Source organism: Centroberyx gerrardi, chromosome 18 (genome assembly GCF_048128805.1).
Source record: "Centroberyx gerrardi isolate f3 chromosome 18, fCenGer3.hap1.cur.20231027, whole genome shotgun sequence".
Taxonomy (NCBI): Eukaryota; Metazoa; Chordata; class Actinopteri; order Beryciformes; family Berycidae; genus Centroberyx; species Centroberyx gerrardi.
The window spans coordinates 17,195,125-17,212,422 of record NC_136014.1 but is presented as its reverse complement, the minus strand read 5'-3'; the positions used below and the strand labels follow the sequence as shown (position 1 = coordinate 17,212,422).

General features: G+C 43.4%; 1 protein-coding gene across 1 annotated transcript in view; it reads left to right on the top strand.

Annotated features, from left to right (window-relative positions):
• The window catches only part of plcb1l (phospholipase C beta 1-like), a 117,375-nt gene that overhangs the window by 13,669 nt on the left and 86,408 nt on the right, over positions 1–17,298 (top strand). The window lies entirely within an intron of this gene.

Here is a 17,298-nt window from a genome sequence, read left to right as displayed (position 1 = left end):
ACACTATTAGAGCTTGTAAATTGGAATGGAATGTATGTTCGGCTCAATATTATAGAGAAAGATAATAGTAACTGAAGCAAATAGGACTGCATTGGACTAATACTGTGGATTACTTTACCGATTACAGTTTTAAGCAGGTAATCAGCCATCTGTAAAAAGTCTAAGTTTGAAGCTAACCCTCCTAACCCTTCTCATAGATGTTCTAATGAGCTTATATCAAGATATCTAATAATATAATGAGCTTTTATATGACACAGTGTCCATGTATGACTTGCTGCCTTGCACACTGCTGCTGCCAATAGAAAACAGGCTGCGTTGGCCTAATCAAAGGTGCTCTGTCTGACTGCCTGGTTAAAGTACGACAGCAGAGTGAAGAGGATGATTAAGCTTATCGTTGTCTCATGGGTCTAGGTATTTATAACATTTATGCTGGCCTATTTCTGGGCTCATTATTCAAAAATGATCTCTATTATGTTGACTCCTTTCATCTGACACAGTTCACACAGAATGCAGTTTGACACCAGGTACTCAGTATTTGCATGACGGAGGTGTTGCACACAGTCACTGGCGTAGAGAAAGAGAGAGAGAGAGCAGGAGACAGAATGAAGAGAGAGAGAGACTTACCTTGGATGAGGACTACTCAAATAATTATACTGCCTTTCTGTTTAGCTGTCTTGTTCCACTAGCTTGAACATTGTCAAAAAACCTTTCCAGTTTTACCGTGAAATATTTATGGATGCTTTTCCGGTGCCAGAGAAAGGGCTCAATGAAATTTTGATGTGGAGCATTGAGACGTATGGTTGATGCTGGAGCAGGCAAATTGACTTTATCTCTGCTCAATAGACTGCAGTCAGCTAAAAAGTCTGCTTCTCTCTCTCCCTCTTTTCCTCAATTTCTGTCTGTCTCTCTCAGCAGAGTCTCTCATTACTGCCTTTGATATGCCTCTTCCACCTTCATTATTATCTCCCCATTTAACATGTATTGGTTTTTCTGCAATAATTAGATACAATGCTCTGGCGCAGTGGTGTAATTGTGTCTAAAACATTGGGGGGGACCAGCTGAAGGTCGGGGGGCTGGGGGCCCTCCCCCAGAAAATTTTACTAATTTTAAGTGCGTTTACTCCAATTCTACAGACTTTGGCATCACTGTTGAGCTTTCTTGAATACACTAAAAGATAGACTAAATCACCTTCACCAAAAAAGGAAAATGCTAAGTGACATTATATTGATACATCATATTGATACATGTAGGCCTAAGTCACATGAGAGCAAGCTAATGTACAAGCACATTACAATATAATCCAGAAGATAATTAATGAGAACTTGAGACTGATACAATTCAAATTATTCAGCAGAGTTTATTATTCCCACCCCACAGGTTCCATAACATTGTGTGTGTGTGTGTGTGTGCGCGCGCGCGCACGTGTGTGTGTGTGTGTTAAATGTTATTGAAGTGATGCATCTATTCAAACAGCAGTGTGTGGCTACAGCTATTAGACAGCAGAGCTGTTTTTAAGTAGAACTAGAACATGACATTAGACAGTGGATAACACCATGATAGCAATGATCCCATGTACAGAGATGGCGTGAGCGGATTATTTTTCCAGCTGGGTTCTAATGCTACCGTCCCTTGCAGTTTAATGGCTTCAATTTTCCAACTTTAATTTTGCTAGTGAATTTGATGCCCCCTCACTGGGTTCAGAGGTATCAAACCCAAGGCAGAATCCAGTTTGGGATGAGGTTGGGATATGGTTGGCATGCTTGGTGATTGATGACATGTGGCAGTGTGTTTATGCTTCAAGGCTGTTAGACAACATTTAGGAGTATATCACACACACACGCACACACACACACACACACACACACACCTAAGAAGCATGTGACATCCAATTGCACAGAAATTTTGACTTATTTTACATACATTAGTCTTGAAAAGTTTGACTTGTAAATGCATGCATCTACAAGCCTACTCCAAATGGAAATAAAGTTCTACGCATTAGGCTAAATATCATTTCAAATAATCCAAACTCACTTTTGGCATTCAGTCGGCAGCTTGGCCTGCTGTTTCTCCTCCACCAGTCAGAACACGCCTTCACTTCGCCATTCTAACCGATTATGACATCATTGGATGGAGCTGAACTCTGCTCTACCAATCAGAGCCTATCTCAGCTGCATTGATGACATCACAATCAGAATTGTTTGGTCGCAACAGCTCAGGGCATAAAAAGCCTCGCTTGAGGTCTTCAGCTTCATACCTTACCACACGTGTGGTAAGGTAGCTACCAGTAGCTATTGGATGCTTGATGGGCATGTTTGGAACCTTTCTCTCATATTAAGTTAATAGTTCACGGAAATGTGTTTCTGAGAGAAATGAGGACCATGTGAAAACATGCCTTCAAATGATCGCAATCCTGTCAAAACAGGCACGAGACACAAAGAGATGGAGCAGGAGCAACAGATTGGTGGTGTCTCTCGTGTCTCTCGTGCCGGCTTTTTTTTTAAAGTTTTTAATTTTTTTCTAGTTAATTTTGATAGTTTGGGCCAGGTGGTGTGGTGGCTAGCGAACGTGGTTCGTTGAAGAGCTGGTGGTTGGTACGAAGAGGCGCGGTTCGGTTCCCGCTGAAGCCAACCTGCCAGCCGCTCCAAAGGTGTGGTCTGGTGGTCAGCGATGGCAGTTCGTTGAAGAGCTGGTGGTTGGTACGAAGAGACGCGGTTCGCCTGCCAGCCAGTCCAAACAGTGGTCTGGCGGTCGCGGTTGAGGTGCGGTTCGCCTCCCGCTGAAGCAAACCTGCCAGCCAGTCCAAACAGCTTCCCTGAATTTCCCCAAGGATATTAATCAAGTGCTATCTTATCTTATCTTATCTTATCTTATCTTATCTTATCTTATCTTATCTTATCTTATCTTATCTTATAGGGTTCTAAGCCCTTGTCAAGTCCACAGTAAGAGCTTTTTCAGGGGCTCCAGGGAACGTGCTGGGTGCCGCTGCTGCTCCTGCTGCTGCAGCAGTAGTTCACATTACAGATAACTGAAATATCTTAAATTCGCATTTTGGTTAGTCATAATGTAATGAGAGATATTGTAAATTAGCATTTAAGATATGTCTCATTACATTATGACCAACCGAAATGCAAATTTAAGATATCTCTAATTACATTATGACCTGTCAAAATTCTAATTTAAGATGTTTCTCATTTAATTATGACCAGTCGAAATGCTAATTTAAGATATCTTTTATTACATTATGACTAGTCAAAATGCTAATTTAAGACATCTTTTATTACATTATGACTAGTCAAAATGCTAATTTAAGATATTTCTCATTTCATTATGACCAGTCAAAATGCTAATTTAAGATATCTCTCATTACATTATGACTAAAAAGTTGACACGTCCCCCCCTGTCCCCCCCGCCGATTATGCCTATGCTCTGGTGTCATTTGATAAGAGTAGCCAAATTCAATACCCACCAGTGATGTCTTTGTTTGCTTGAAATGACAGTTGCCGCACTTTCATTTTAACAACTGTTGGTGAAATGGCTAATGCACATGCTGCTTTTTCTGATACCTTGCTGCGTGCAAGGAATACAAATGAACTTGCAGATATTCATATATGCCATCTATCTTAGATTATCATCCTAGGCAACTGGGAGTAATGTTATCACAGGCAGTAAAGGAGCCGAGCCAAACATGAGCTCTGTTTGAACCTTTACCATGAAATGTCAGCAGCATGGTTTTCAAGCCTATAGGCCCCTAGACAGCAGCATTAGTCACTGAGTTGTTTTGACTTGTCATCCTGACATGCAGTCCATGATTTGAATAGATTTAAATGTGCAGCGGAGGGCGGCTACTGTTCTAACTGTCAGTTAGATATTTACATGGCTGAGACAGAACTGAGCTTGCTGTTGGTTTAGCTCTGCATCTCAGCTCATGCTGAATCAGTCTGTGTCAACTTTTGTCTGTTATTTTTTTTGTCCTCACCGATCTGACAACGCCACCAAGCTGACCAGACAAAGACTGCATGTTGTGCTTAAGCGTCAGCACAGAGTGCATGACGTCAGATCAAGGTTATCAGAAAGAACTTCCCAATGAAATTGCATAATTGTGCTCTCATTAACACCTCCGTGAATTATATCACTTGACTCACTAATGTATTTCACAAGGAAATGAAGGGTGGACATTAACTGTTATGGCCAATAATCTATAAAATATGGAGATCAGCCTGCCTCATCTGTTGAACAGTCGATAAATTGGCCTGAGCGCTGGTTTGTGGGTTGAATTTGACATTATGGCGCTGGGGTCAGAAATCAAAGGTTACGGTAGTTTATAGATCCCAGAGATCTCTGAGCAAGAGGCAGTATTAGTATCAGAGGTCATAAGTGCGTATGCGGTCATCAATTAAATCTCTTTCAGCCAGTGATTTGCTGGATTGATTTTAGTTATGCTGAATCAATTACAATAGAAAATTTATAGCTTAGACATTTACACACCAATGCTACTAGTGAACTGACATTTAGAATTGGTGAGGACTGTGTTATGAGTCAACAGGTATACAGACAGAGGGACTGAGTGTCTCTTCCTCTCTCTCTCTCTCTCTCTCTCTCTCTCTCTCTCTCACACTCTCCCTCTCTCCCTCTTTCCTTCTCCCTCTCCCTTTCCCTTCCCTCCACTTCAAATGCTAACCCAGCCTAGTTGCCATGACAATCCAATCCATGCAGCTTGTTTTTTGATGCTGCTAAGTACTCAAAAACCCCCCGCTGCCGTGATTTGACTGCCATCACTGTACCAAGCCAGGTGGCTGCTTTCCTCAGGGAGCCCTTTCAAATAAAGGCATTCAGCCAAAAGACTTTGAAGTCCCGCTGCAGACAAGCTCTCAATAAGAGAACACACTTCCTTCCTGCTTCATCCCAGGCTTTGACGGAGAAGCTTAGACGGAGCACAACCTCATGTAGTTTGTTGGTTTGTTGCGGTGCTAATGCTGCAGAAAAATAGCCTGTAAGTTACATTCCTCAATCCAACCCATTTTCCCTCCAAGCAAAAGAATGCTACAGAGTTTTTTTTGGGAAGTGCTTGGTTGTCAGTTTGAGTAGCCAATCCATGAAGTAGAATGAGGTGTTTGAAATATGCGACCAAACGGCATGACGCAAGGCTCATCAGTCTGATCCAAACGCACTTTTCTGACTCAATAATTCAAACACAATAATTTATTGACCTCTATTATGGAATATGCAATTTCAAAACAAAAAAAATCACAAATAAAAAGTAAAATTGATGTGGGACATTTACAACCAAAAATCTAATAACAGAGGGCAAAACTGAGGGAGTAGAAATGATATATTCTGCACCAGAACCTTTAATCATACCAAGAACCAAAAAATAACCAAGATGAAGCAAGGATTCATCTCCAGACGAGGTGTACTTCCTTGATCATCCTGGGTTTTGATTTTCGGGGCTAGACACAAGGATACACTCACTCTTGATGCGTGATTCGATTGAACAGGGTACAGTAGGTCAGACGTTCATCCCAGTAATCAACTTCTCTCCCTCTTCTCCTCTTTCATCTATTCTGTTGCTGCGAACAGAGAGATGAGAACTGAAGTTAAAAGAATCTTTAAGTCAGAATTACACATCTTACATTATTCCTTTCCGTATTGAAGAATGGGAAAGTCAATGACAGAGCTAAAGTTACCTTTGATTGCAAATCCATAATTTATGGTGTATTCTTGAATATAATGTGTTTATGGAGTTGAGAACCAAATCAAATCAAATCTTGAGATCTCAAAGTAGAAGGACACAAATGCATCATGTTTTACAGCAGTGCAAGATATGAAAGTAGTGCATAGCAGGCAATAAATGTTATCAGAACACTTTGCCTTTGTCGTGCTACTTTCTTGCCAGTCATAGAAAAATCTGCTGAAGTATACGAGCAGTCGACAGGATTATCAGCTACCTGTTCAGGAATGCTGAGAGAGGCTGTAAGAAGCTGGCGGGTTTCAGCATGCCAATAGAAATCATATAGTGACGAAGGCCGTTATGTCTCAAGGTAAGAGGACAGACCAAGACGATGCGTCTCTCCATTCCTCCACTCTTTATTTTCTTTTTCTCTCATTGCACATTTTGTAACTGTGTACCATGCCTATTCATGCTCATATCAAACGCAGTGTGTGAATTCCTGTAACACTCCCTATTAAGTGCTAAATATATAGAGAGGGCTTGAAATCTCACTGCTTTCATTTTTCTCTTTGATCCTTTGTTTCTTTTTCTTTTTCTTCTTTTTCTCTTCTTCTTAACTAAAGTTTGAAACTGCCGTTTCCATATTCATTGAAGACCTCAATAATTTTGATTTAATTCATATTGCTGGAGGAATCAGGGCAGTGAAAGGAGTACACTCAAGTCCCATTTGCTAATAAGGCAATTATAGGCTTTTTGCTTTCTAGCAATCTCCAATGCTTCCTGCACATAAACGAATGACCAATTGCTCAAATGGGGGACTGGAAAGAAGAGATTTTAACTCCATTTCCAAGAGACAGATGTAGCACGGTCAATGGGATAGTAACTATAGATAATCACAGTGAGCAAAGAGTGACTTCTTTTTTCCCTTGACCGGTTTCTCTTCTTAGTTAATCATTTGCAAGAAAGGGCTGCATATCTTGTGTTCACTCTCAGAAACCCTGAATTATATTTAGACAGCTCGCTCATACAGAGTGTACTTTTTATTAGGATTCCTCTGGTACATCTAATCGTAACAATTAGCTGAGATGAGCTTCTGGCGCTTAAGAGGGTCTAAGGGCGTTAGGGGTTTCAGGGTTTTCATGCTGCCCTGCTGCTTTTCACTTTAAGCAGAATTCCTTTGTATTCTGTAGCAATTATCTGCTGTTTCTCCACCTCCAAATGCTTATGTCAGAAGGCTTATTAACAGCACACTGTGGGACTCAACTAGAATTATGTTGGTATTAACATCTAGACACACACACAGAAAAAAAAGTTTCTTAGAAATGCTGTCAAAACAAAATAAAGCAAAAGAAAAGACACAAGACTCAGCAGATGGCGTTACATTTTGAACCGCGACCCTCCATGACCGAGTCGACTCTGTAAATGCTTTACCATCTGCACAGGGGCATTTTATCCACACAATGTGCACTGTCATCACAGTGCTGTATGCATTTTCCACTGCAGACTTGACCTATCTCCTCAGTTGACAGTGGCCTTTTGACTGGTAAGTGGAGTGTCTGAGTGAAGTTTTGAAAGTTCCCTGCCAAGCGATTTGCTGTGTTGTCCATCCCCGAATTTCCCTTGGAGTCCCCGCTTCTTCTTCTCTGTTCCATTTCCGCTCCAGCAACTAAGTGTGTCACAAATGTGGGTCAGTCGCCTTTCTTTCCCCACTCAAGTCAATTCAATTTGGTGAAATGATAAGAAGGTATCAAATTTAAACAGCTTGGAGGTGCTCTGGGGCAAGACAAGAAGCGCAGCAGTATGCCATACTTAAAATACCAGCTCCTCCCCGAGAGCCTTCCTCGAGAGAGTGACATGACAGCAGAGGAGAGAGAAACAACACCCAGCACATTAGAGTGGGACAGAGAGGAAGAGAAGGACAGAGGGAATTAGTTTTCATCAGCGCATCACCCGACAAGCTAAAGGCAAGGTGGCAATGGAGCCTTTCAGACAGATTTCCTCCATTTGTCAGTCTCATTGTGCTATGCTGAAGCCCACATTGTCTTTGCATCTGTCTTTACTCACATAATAGCCACATATTTGTGCCAAACCTTTAAATATCTCTTGGATAAACATGCGTGATTTTTCTTGCTTTTTTCAATAGTTGGAACTAGGCTTCAGAATGGCAGCAGGTTGAGAGGGTTGATTTATTCTATGGGATATGCGATTGGTAGTCTTTTGTAAACTTCTTGTTGTACGCTTTTATTGGCTACATACTACAAATGTTAAGTTGATATCATGCAAAAGATAGTTAACTCGTCAGCATGTCTCTGGTGCAGCAGTAAAGCATATTGGAATATAAAGGAGAGTTGTCAGTTTTCCAGCAAGAGCCAATGTACTGTCCTCTACTCTCCCCTGGTGTCCTCCCACTGAATTTATTGTCTCATGCGAGCTAGAGCAGGTTGTACTCACTGATCAAGCTGATCAAGGGAAAAAGAGAGATAAAAAGAGATTGAGGGAGAAAGAGAAGAATTCAGAGAGTACAAAAGGAAGGTGCTTGGAGAAGGTAGACAGAGAGAGAGAAAAGAAAGATAACTTGCCCTGCAGAAAGAAAGTGAAAAATGCTTCTTCTTTTTTTTTTTTAGCCGACCGCTTTGTCCTGACATCAAAGGGTCCACGGATAGCACTTAGGAAGTGTCTAAATGAGGTGATGTGGAAGATGAGAGCCAAGGCTTTACTGTACCTGCCACTGGTGCTGACTCTCAAAGGACTTCAATGGAGAGGCGCGGCACAAGCACACACAAGCACACTGCTCACTCTCAGCCCATAGACTTCAATAGAAAGACGTGACACGGTTGAATGTACCTTTTAGATTTTGCCCGAACACCAAGGATTTCACTTATGTGAAACCTGTAGCCTGCAATGACGTGGCGAATTGAGCATTCAGAAAGAATTCCAAGAGATACGTTGTGCATACGAGGCAGCTGTGCCCCGAGGAAACTGGCAGAAATGTAACGATTGAATCAAGACAACAAGGCTAGACATCTAAGTTGCGTACGTGTGTGTGTGTGTGCTTGTGTGTGATAGCGTGTGAGTGTGTTGTATGTATTTATCTGTGTCTGTGTTTCTGCTTGTCTCTGAGCGGGCCCTTTAATGTCCTTAATTTATGCATTCCTGTGATTTTGCTTGTGCTTTTGTGTGTGTGTGTGCATTTGAGTGTGTGTCTGTGTGTCTGTGTGCGAGCCTATGCATTCCTGCATGTGTGTATCGCTCGCTCCAGGTCTCTGAAGGGGATCTCAGGTGTTCCTCTGCAGCAGATAAGAGCCATCCACAGTTATGCCTGGAGGAAGCCACAGAGATAGAAGAGCAGACTTAAATGGTGTGGAGGAGAGAGAGACGGAGACGAGAGGGAAGGATGGGGATGTGTGGGGGTGGTGGGGGTGGGATGGTGGGGGGCGGTGGGTGGGGAGGGATGTCAGACAAGACAAGATGTGAGCCGTCGTCTACAGACAACAGAGCTGCTGTTAAGATGCACGGCGAATGAAGGCGGGAGGAGGTCCTTGAAGGCAAGGAGGGAGGATGAAGGAGGCAGATGTCCAGGGAGAGGGATAAGTGAGAGGAGTGAGAGTGAGAGGCAGATGTCCAGGATAAGAGAGGGAAGAGAGGGAAGAGAGATAACCGAGTGAGTAAGGGAGTAAGGGAGGGAGGGAGGGAGGGAGGGAGGGAGGCATAACGGCGAGAGAGAAAGAGAGAACGATGTGAGAGAGAGAGAGAGAGCTGAGAACAACGGAGGATGATGGACGGATGAGGGAAGCAGCTTTGCTTTCTCTGTCATCCCACTCGGTTCTGCTATCTATCAGACAGGCCTACACTCCCCCCAGTATCCCTCACTACAGTCCATACGTCATTGTGTGTGTGTGTGTGTGACTGTATGTGTGTGTGTGTGTGAGCGAGTGTGTCCACGATTTGATTGGCCCAGCACGCTCCAAGGAAAATGGTGGCCAGTGTGAGCTGAAGAGCCGGTCACATCATCACTCTCCGTCCCCCAGTGTTTATAATGACTGAACACAGCAGACACTTCAGATTGATGACAGAGAAGAGTCGGAGTGTGTGAGCGTGGGCGTGTGTGTGTGTGTGTGTGCATACGCATTTGTGTTGAAGTTTGTACAATATGTGCATTATTCTGAGTGTGTGTGTGTGTGTGTGTGTCGGCGCATTACCTGGTGTGTGCGTGCATGCGTGTGCTGACGTATAGAACAAAGCTGCCTGCGGTCTTTATCTCAGTGTTGGTTGGTTGTTTTGCGGAGCGTGTCGGCTGCTGATAGCCACTATCAGCCGGAGCCACCCTCCACCACTAGTGCTGTGTGTTTTTCTTATATAGCCATCCCTCCCTCCCTCTCCTACCTCCCTTCCTCGCTCCCTCGTTCATTCCTCCTTGCCTCATTCCTCCTGACCTCTATTCCTCTGTCCGTCCGTCGGACCATGAACCCCACTCAAACCGATTGCCTCTTTACCACAAGTCACTCGATCCCACACGTTATCCCACACATTTTCATCTTAACTGTACATCTGTATCCGCTGCACCGATTCAAACCATTTAGTAAGTCACGCCTTTTAATTGTGGAAATTCACTTGTACTATTTGTATTCTACATGGCAAATAAACTGATTCTGATCCTGATACAGATTTCGTCTCGGCCTATCTCGGTATTGAGACAGAGAACTTTAAGAGATGTGGAGCCTCTTGAAGGGTAACTTAGGTATTTTTCAACCTGGATCCTATTTTCCCATCTTTTTGTGTCTAAGTGACTAAAGGGGACAACAATGTTTGAAATCGGTCCAGTATTGAGCAAGATCGCTTCAGCTGGCAGCCGCAAAACGAGCTGCAATGTAATCCGACGGGGCAAATCGCACCGTCAATGTACTGACAGGCTCAGATTGTTGCTTGATCCGGTCTGTGTGTAACTTCCTGCAACAACTCAACTCTCGCGAGACTTGAGCGAGACTTGGTTACACACAGACTGGATCAAGCGAAAGGTAAAGAAAAACGTTTCATTTCTCTGTAGGGTCCTTTCCGTAATGTTGTCAGACACTTATAATAACAATCTGAGCCTGTCAGTGGCAAAAACAAGCACTTTTAGTGGACGTACATTGACGGTGCAATTTGCCCCGTCGGATTACATTGCAGCCCGTTTCGCGGCTGCCGGCTGAAGCGATCTCGCTCAATACTGGACCAATTTCAAAAATTGTTGTCCCCTTTAGTCACTTAGACACAAAAAGATGGGAAAATAGGGTCCAGGTTGAAAAATACCGAAGTTACCCTTTAAGGTGCTAGTACAGTAAATCCTAACGTTCTGGAAGAAGATCCCTCCAATCTCTGCAGCTCGTTTCCATCTATTCCCCTCGGCACATTATCTGCCAGTGGATGTTTCTGTTGAAGTCTGCAGCTACATTTTAAAAACCTGCGTTAAGTCGGTTGTCATTTAGTTAGAACTGATTAAGTTTGATTGAGCTTTTTTAATGAGACATTTCGAGACCTTGTCTTGAGCGCATGCGAGTGCAGAATCCATTTCATAGAGCTAATTCTTGTTGAGAGAGATTATGCCTTTACACTCTATGCCACCCAATGAGAATTAGAGGAAAAAAATAGCTATGTTGGGGTAAGTTCACTTTCAAATCAATCATTTCAGAGTGTAAAGAGAAACTGCTCTTCATTGGTAAGGATAGAGCGAGAGTGAGTCATTTTCAGTCTTTGGATTTTGAAGGAAATCTACTTGAATTGGTTGAAGGGAGAGAATTGAAGCCAGAGAATAGCACTGATAAACAGTTTAGGTGGGTGAATGAGAGACAGAAGGAGTGAATTAGTTTCTCAGTCTTAATAGACCCTGGGGCGCCCTGGTGGCAATGCCAGGGACTCGAATTTGGCTCAAGGCCTTTGTTGCATGCCATACTTCATTTCTCTCCCACATTTCCTGTCACTCTCCACGGCATACTGTCTAATAAATCACACATGCCATAGAAAATAATTTAAAATATATTTATAATAGGTCCTCTTGTCAGCTTCAAATGAGTATTGAGCCATCTTAGACTATTGGTCGCAGACAGGCGGAGAGCAGCACTCAGCCTCTCAATGTAAGGCCTTTCTATAGAGGCTAGCTCAATGTATTATAACTCAGCTTACATAATCTTTACCTTCCTTTCTTTCTTTTTGTCTGCAGTGAGGTTAAGTACACACATGCATTCACAGCGCAAGTGCTCATACTCACACACACACAAATGTGGTACACTGTATATACACACCTCAATAGAGTGCATATGCACCTATGTACATGTAAACATTACACAGTAATGACCTTAAACATCATTTTGCCTTTTCACCTTCCTCACACACACCCACCTACACTCTCTCCTCTTGTGTCTGACTGTCTGTCTCTCTGTCTGTCTTTCTCTCTCTCTCTCTCCCTCTCTCTCTCTCTCTCTTTAGTCAGCCACTCCAGGTGAGGGGGTTTGTGGCTTTATCACTGTCGGGCTGTCAGAGTTGCTCTATAGGAACCCAAGAGTGGAGCAGCAGAGTGGATGTGACTCTCAACCCAGTTCAATCACAACTCTCCATGAACCATTTGCACTCGTAACAGTACATGCTTCCTGGCAGCAGAGTGTCACTGGAGTGCCACTTTAAGGGACAGCTATAGCACCTGTACAGTTTTAGTGTGTTTTGTTCCACAGACGTGTTAGTTGTGTTTATGACTGGGGGGGGGACACATCCATGCGCAGGATCTGTTGACCCTGAGTCAATGGGCCTTTGTAAACTCTTGTGCAAATCAGAGAATGCAGCAGCACAGCCTGTTATGCAATACTCTCAGCAGGCTCCACACACCACAGAAATCCAAAATGTCTCCCCTATTCTTCCTTTGACTTGCAGTGAATTCTAATTCATGTGTGTATCTATGGACAGAGCTGTCTTTTATATTGTTTGCAAAGAGTTTCCCCAGGCTTCTTCTTTCTCTGGAAACAGTCCTAGAATGCAACACATGACAGTGCGTTTACTGCAGTTTATTTTGGTCCAGGAGACGACGTGATGGGTGGGGGGGCACATTGACATGTTGTACGTTCTCCGACCAATATAGCCTGTGTCACCTAACGCCACAATCCGGTAGCCTGTCAGCGCAGGCCACATCTGACTTGCCAAGAACCTGATTTAAGACATGACTAGTTTTAGATGACACAAGATGGTTATAGTATGTTTCTGCCTCCAGCGCATACAGATGACTGAAATACCATGAAGTATCAGACAGAAATAGTGGCTCACTCCAAATTCTAAATGAGAAACATGCACACACATGTAGTCCAAAAGCTCTTAGTTGTATATAGTTGTAAAATGTCTGTAAAAACTCCAACAACTCCAACAGGTGAGGTGAGATTATGACCCGCCTTGTTTTTGTTTTATCTCACCAGCACAATTTGTATTTCTTCTCTTTTTTCAGATTTTTTTTATCATTGTGTTTTATCACTTCTGTGCTTTTTCACCATGCAAATAAATAAATTACACTTAACAGTTGTACACAATAGAATGCTAATTTTAAATAGGATTATTATGATGATGTTGAATATTATTATTGTTATCACTGCAGGTCAGATGTCTAAGGGTCAGGGCTCTTGGAAGTGCTATACCGGTATGATTGACAGATGAAGCACTCCTGGGCCCCCTTTCCTTGACAAGCCGCGGCAAGCGAGGATATATGTCTTCCCAGGACTGGCCTGTGTACAATAGACAAAACGGTCTTGCCTCCAACTTCTCCCCCTCACTCCCTCCGTGAGCTCTCACCCCTCCCTCCTTCCTGCCCTCACTCCTTTGCTCCTTGTCTCCGCTGCTCAGCAGAAGCCCCGAGTCCTGTGGAGTGCACATCCGTTTTGAACCTGGAAGCTGTCAAGCATGCTGCTGGTAAATGAGCTGGCTTCCCTATAGCTGTCAGTCTCCCCTAATCTCACTCCCCTTATCCTTTGCTCCCTCCCTTGGCCTCGCCTCCCTTCCCTAACCTTCCCTCCCTCCTTTCCTCCAGCCGTCCCCACAACCCGCCTTTCCTCTTACCCGTGAACCTGCGAAAGCCTGTTCACCCAGAGGGAAACAATGCTCTTTGATCTAAAACCAGCCAACCTGATCAGATACTCTGCCAGTCCCGTTGCGGAAGTTCAATAAAGGATGTTTTATTCAAAGCACCTCGAATCTGTTTTTTTCCATTTGGCCTCAAGTATAAACAGAAGTCCTCCAAACTCCTGTAAACTAAAGCAGAGACCCATTTGACAACAAAATGACACAGAGATCAACAATACATTTCCCATGGCAGCTCGTTCAAATAATTATGTAAATTTCACTCACGTCGCAAAAAATAGCAAGTACTTATTTAGGGCATTACAAAGTTACAGATAAACACTGTTCTTCTTACTTACTACTTGGAGAAGGAATGAGGTTAATTTTAAAGGAAGGCAGCGTGTTGTGGATGTAGCGTGAAGAGCGGCCCCACAGCAGAGAGATAGACAAACAGACACAGAAAACAGAGCCCAGGGCCAGTGCAGGTTAAGCATGTTCATTAATTTCTGTAGTTTCTCTCCCTCTGGCCCCGCTTGCTTCCTGGACGTGCCATGGATCTTAATAGGCTGTGGCTCCGCTCAGCTCTGCTCACTGTTTTGATGCACACACAAATGCCCCGAGAGAGGGAGGAAAAAAAGAGAGAGAGAGAGAGAGAACACAAATGAACAGATAAAGAACAGATGTCATAGGAAATAAATGAGAGAAGTGAAACAGGAAAACATATGTCTGGACAAACAGACTGAACAAGTATCGCAGTATTTTAATTAACATTCTGTGCAGCGCCCGCAATGATAAATGCAAGTCAATATGAAACATCATTACCTCTGCATCACCTTTTCTTTACATCTGCATAATGAGCGTGCCTCTGTGAGTCGTACACCGCAGCGTGTTGACACAGGTCTCTTTACGTCCCGGTAATGGCTACACATGTCCCACGTTAGTGTCACACTGTGCGAGCCGCTCCTAGTCAGTACAGTTTGCTTTACCATTAATGAGTCTGCTCTGTAGGTTAACACTTAACTGATGACACTGAATCAGCTCAGGGCCGCGTTACTGAGCAGGGCCAGAGGGCACGATGTGGACCGCCGAGCTCCTTCCTGAAGCCCCACTGTTCCACCAGGCCCCCATGTGGAGCTCCATCTCTCTAAAGAGACTTCAAAGGCAGGCATTTGCGGACCCGATGGAGGCGTTAACCTTTGACTCAGAGCCTCTCTCTTTGCAAACAGGGACGGCCTAATTGATGCTACACACTGCAGAATGTCTCCCCCACCTTCAGGAAAGGAAATGCTTGTCCTTGTGGACCGCAGCCATAGAATAGAGTGCTTTAATTTCCGCCTCATATATGGAAACAGTGGCTACAACAATTTTTTATGACCTCTGGTGACCAATATATATCTAGTAATGCGTCCATATGTGGTAAAAACAGGAAAGTGACTATGTGACCCCCAAGCTGTTGCTGTAAATGTTTTCTTAGTCAACTTTCCTGGGGTTAAATATGGGTTAAATATGACTCAACAGAGGAAAACAAACAAACAGGGAGACTCAAACTTTTTCTGATGTAAGATGGGTCTCCTATAAAGTTAAATGAGCCTGGGTTCATGATGTGTGGTCACAAATGGTTTGTGGTCCCTATTCAGTTTTCACCCATTCATTTCTGTTATTTTGCCTTAATACTCCCCCCAAACAAACAAATAAGGGGCAGAATAACATAACATATATCAATTTATACTGTTTGAGTATCCAAGTAAAAAACACTTTTGAACTGCAGCAGGTAATGGAACTTACATGGGACAAGAGCACAAATAAATGAATGCATAAAAACATACAAAAGGAGAAACACTGAGGTAGGTATGGATTTATAGATAGGGGAAAGGGGATTGGTACAATTTTGCACCGCCCTCATGGCCTTGTGATGGTTAGATAGCAAGGTTGCAGCTGGAGATTGAGTCAAGCCCCCGTCGCTCCACGTCTCCCCTGATAACGCTGAGTGGACACACAGTTCACTCCGGTTAATTTTCCACCTCATGTCCCGTTTCCCTCTCAGAGAGATGGAGAGATGGAGGGAGAGATAGCCCAGACCGATAAAGGGATGTGGTGACTGAAGGAAGCTACCAGGGGCCTTCTGTCTGATCACATTTGCATGCATTTACTGCAAATTGCATTACTGGCTGTTTAAGGGACAATAGGCTAGCAAATTAGCATGCAATAGAGCTAGTTGATGGATGGGTGTGGTGTGTGCCCACTTACGGGTGGTTAGAGGTTGCCTTTCCCGAACTTGGCATGCTAGAGAGAGCCAAATGCCACTGTAGATCCATAATTGTGGAGACTTCTCATGACACAAGTCGTTTAATTGTGAACCACAAGTTCTGATTTTAAGTAAAAAAACAATGATTTTTCTCATTCAAGCATAGCACTGAGGAAAGATTTGTCTTTTTTCTTTTTATTTCTTGGATTTAATAATTAAACCTTTCCCCATTGCTCTCCCCATACACTATAGTGACAAGATTCCTCCATGCACATTGCTGTGTGATGTCAATATTTCAGCACTCCTCTTTTGAATCCTGTCCCACTGTGCTTCTGCACCAGAACAGTGCGAACTCCTCTCTGGCACCTTGGTGAAATGCTGGAACTGTAAGATGGAACAAGGAGCGCTGAAATGGCTTCCATCCCTTCGTTGTATCAATAATGGATCAACAGTGCAGCCAAGGTTTCCATTTGGAGTAGCAGTGATATTTAAGATGCAGTTACTGAAGACCCTAGTTAAGTTTCTGGTTAAATCATAATAATACTATGCTCTCCTCTCATTTGGGTACTGGCTGAGAGAGCTTTGTTATAGTGCAATGTAATGTCTCTTTGCCCAGTTGACTGCCACTCACACAGCTGAGCCCAGCCAGGCTTTGGCAAGGCATTACGGCAGAGCATCATGCAGCAACATAGGACAGTGTGTGTGTGTGTGTGTCTGTGTCTGTGTCTGTGTGTTTATGCGTGCTTGTGTGTGTGTTGGTGGGTTGTTGTGCATGCATACCAGCTTTTCACGGCCAACAGTGATTCCAGTGCTCCGATCCAAGTAAGGATCCAAGCCATGACTTTTATTGACCGATGTAGACTTAAACTGCTATCTGATGAACGCTGGATTGTTTGTAATGTGTTTCATGATGACCCCGATGAAGGCCACAAGCCGAAACGCGTTGGTCTAACAATAAAGTTGTTCTATATACTACAAGTGTTGCTGGAGTTTTGACCTTTTTAGACTTAAACTGCTATGAAACAAAAATGACTGAAATATAATCTGTCAAGACATAAAATGAACATCACCTTTTTCTTTGATTTCTGACTTGTCACACATGGGTCTCAGCATCAGATTTTAGTATCAGGGAAATTGTCCCAATACCGAGCACCTGGCTTGGTATTTGGTGTACTGTGTGTGTGTGTGTGTGTGTCTGTATGTGTGTGTGTGTGTGTGTTGGTGAGTCTCCACTTAGAGCGGTCATCAGCCCACATGGAATATTATACTTTTGCTCTAATTTCAAGCACAACACTGTGTGTTCTCGTGGGACAACTGT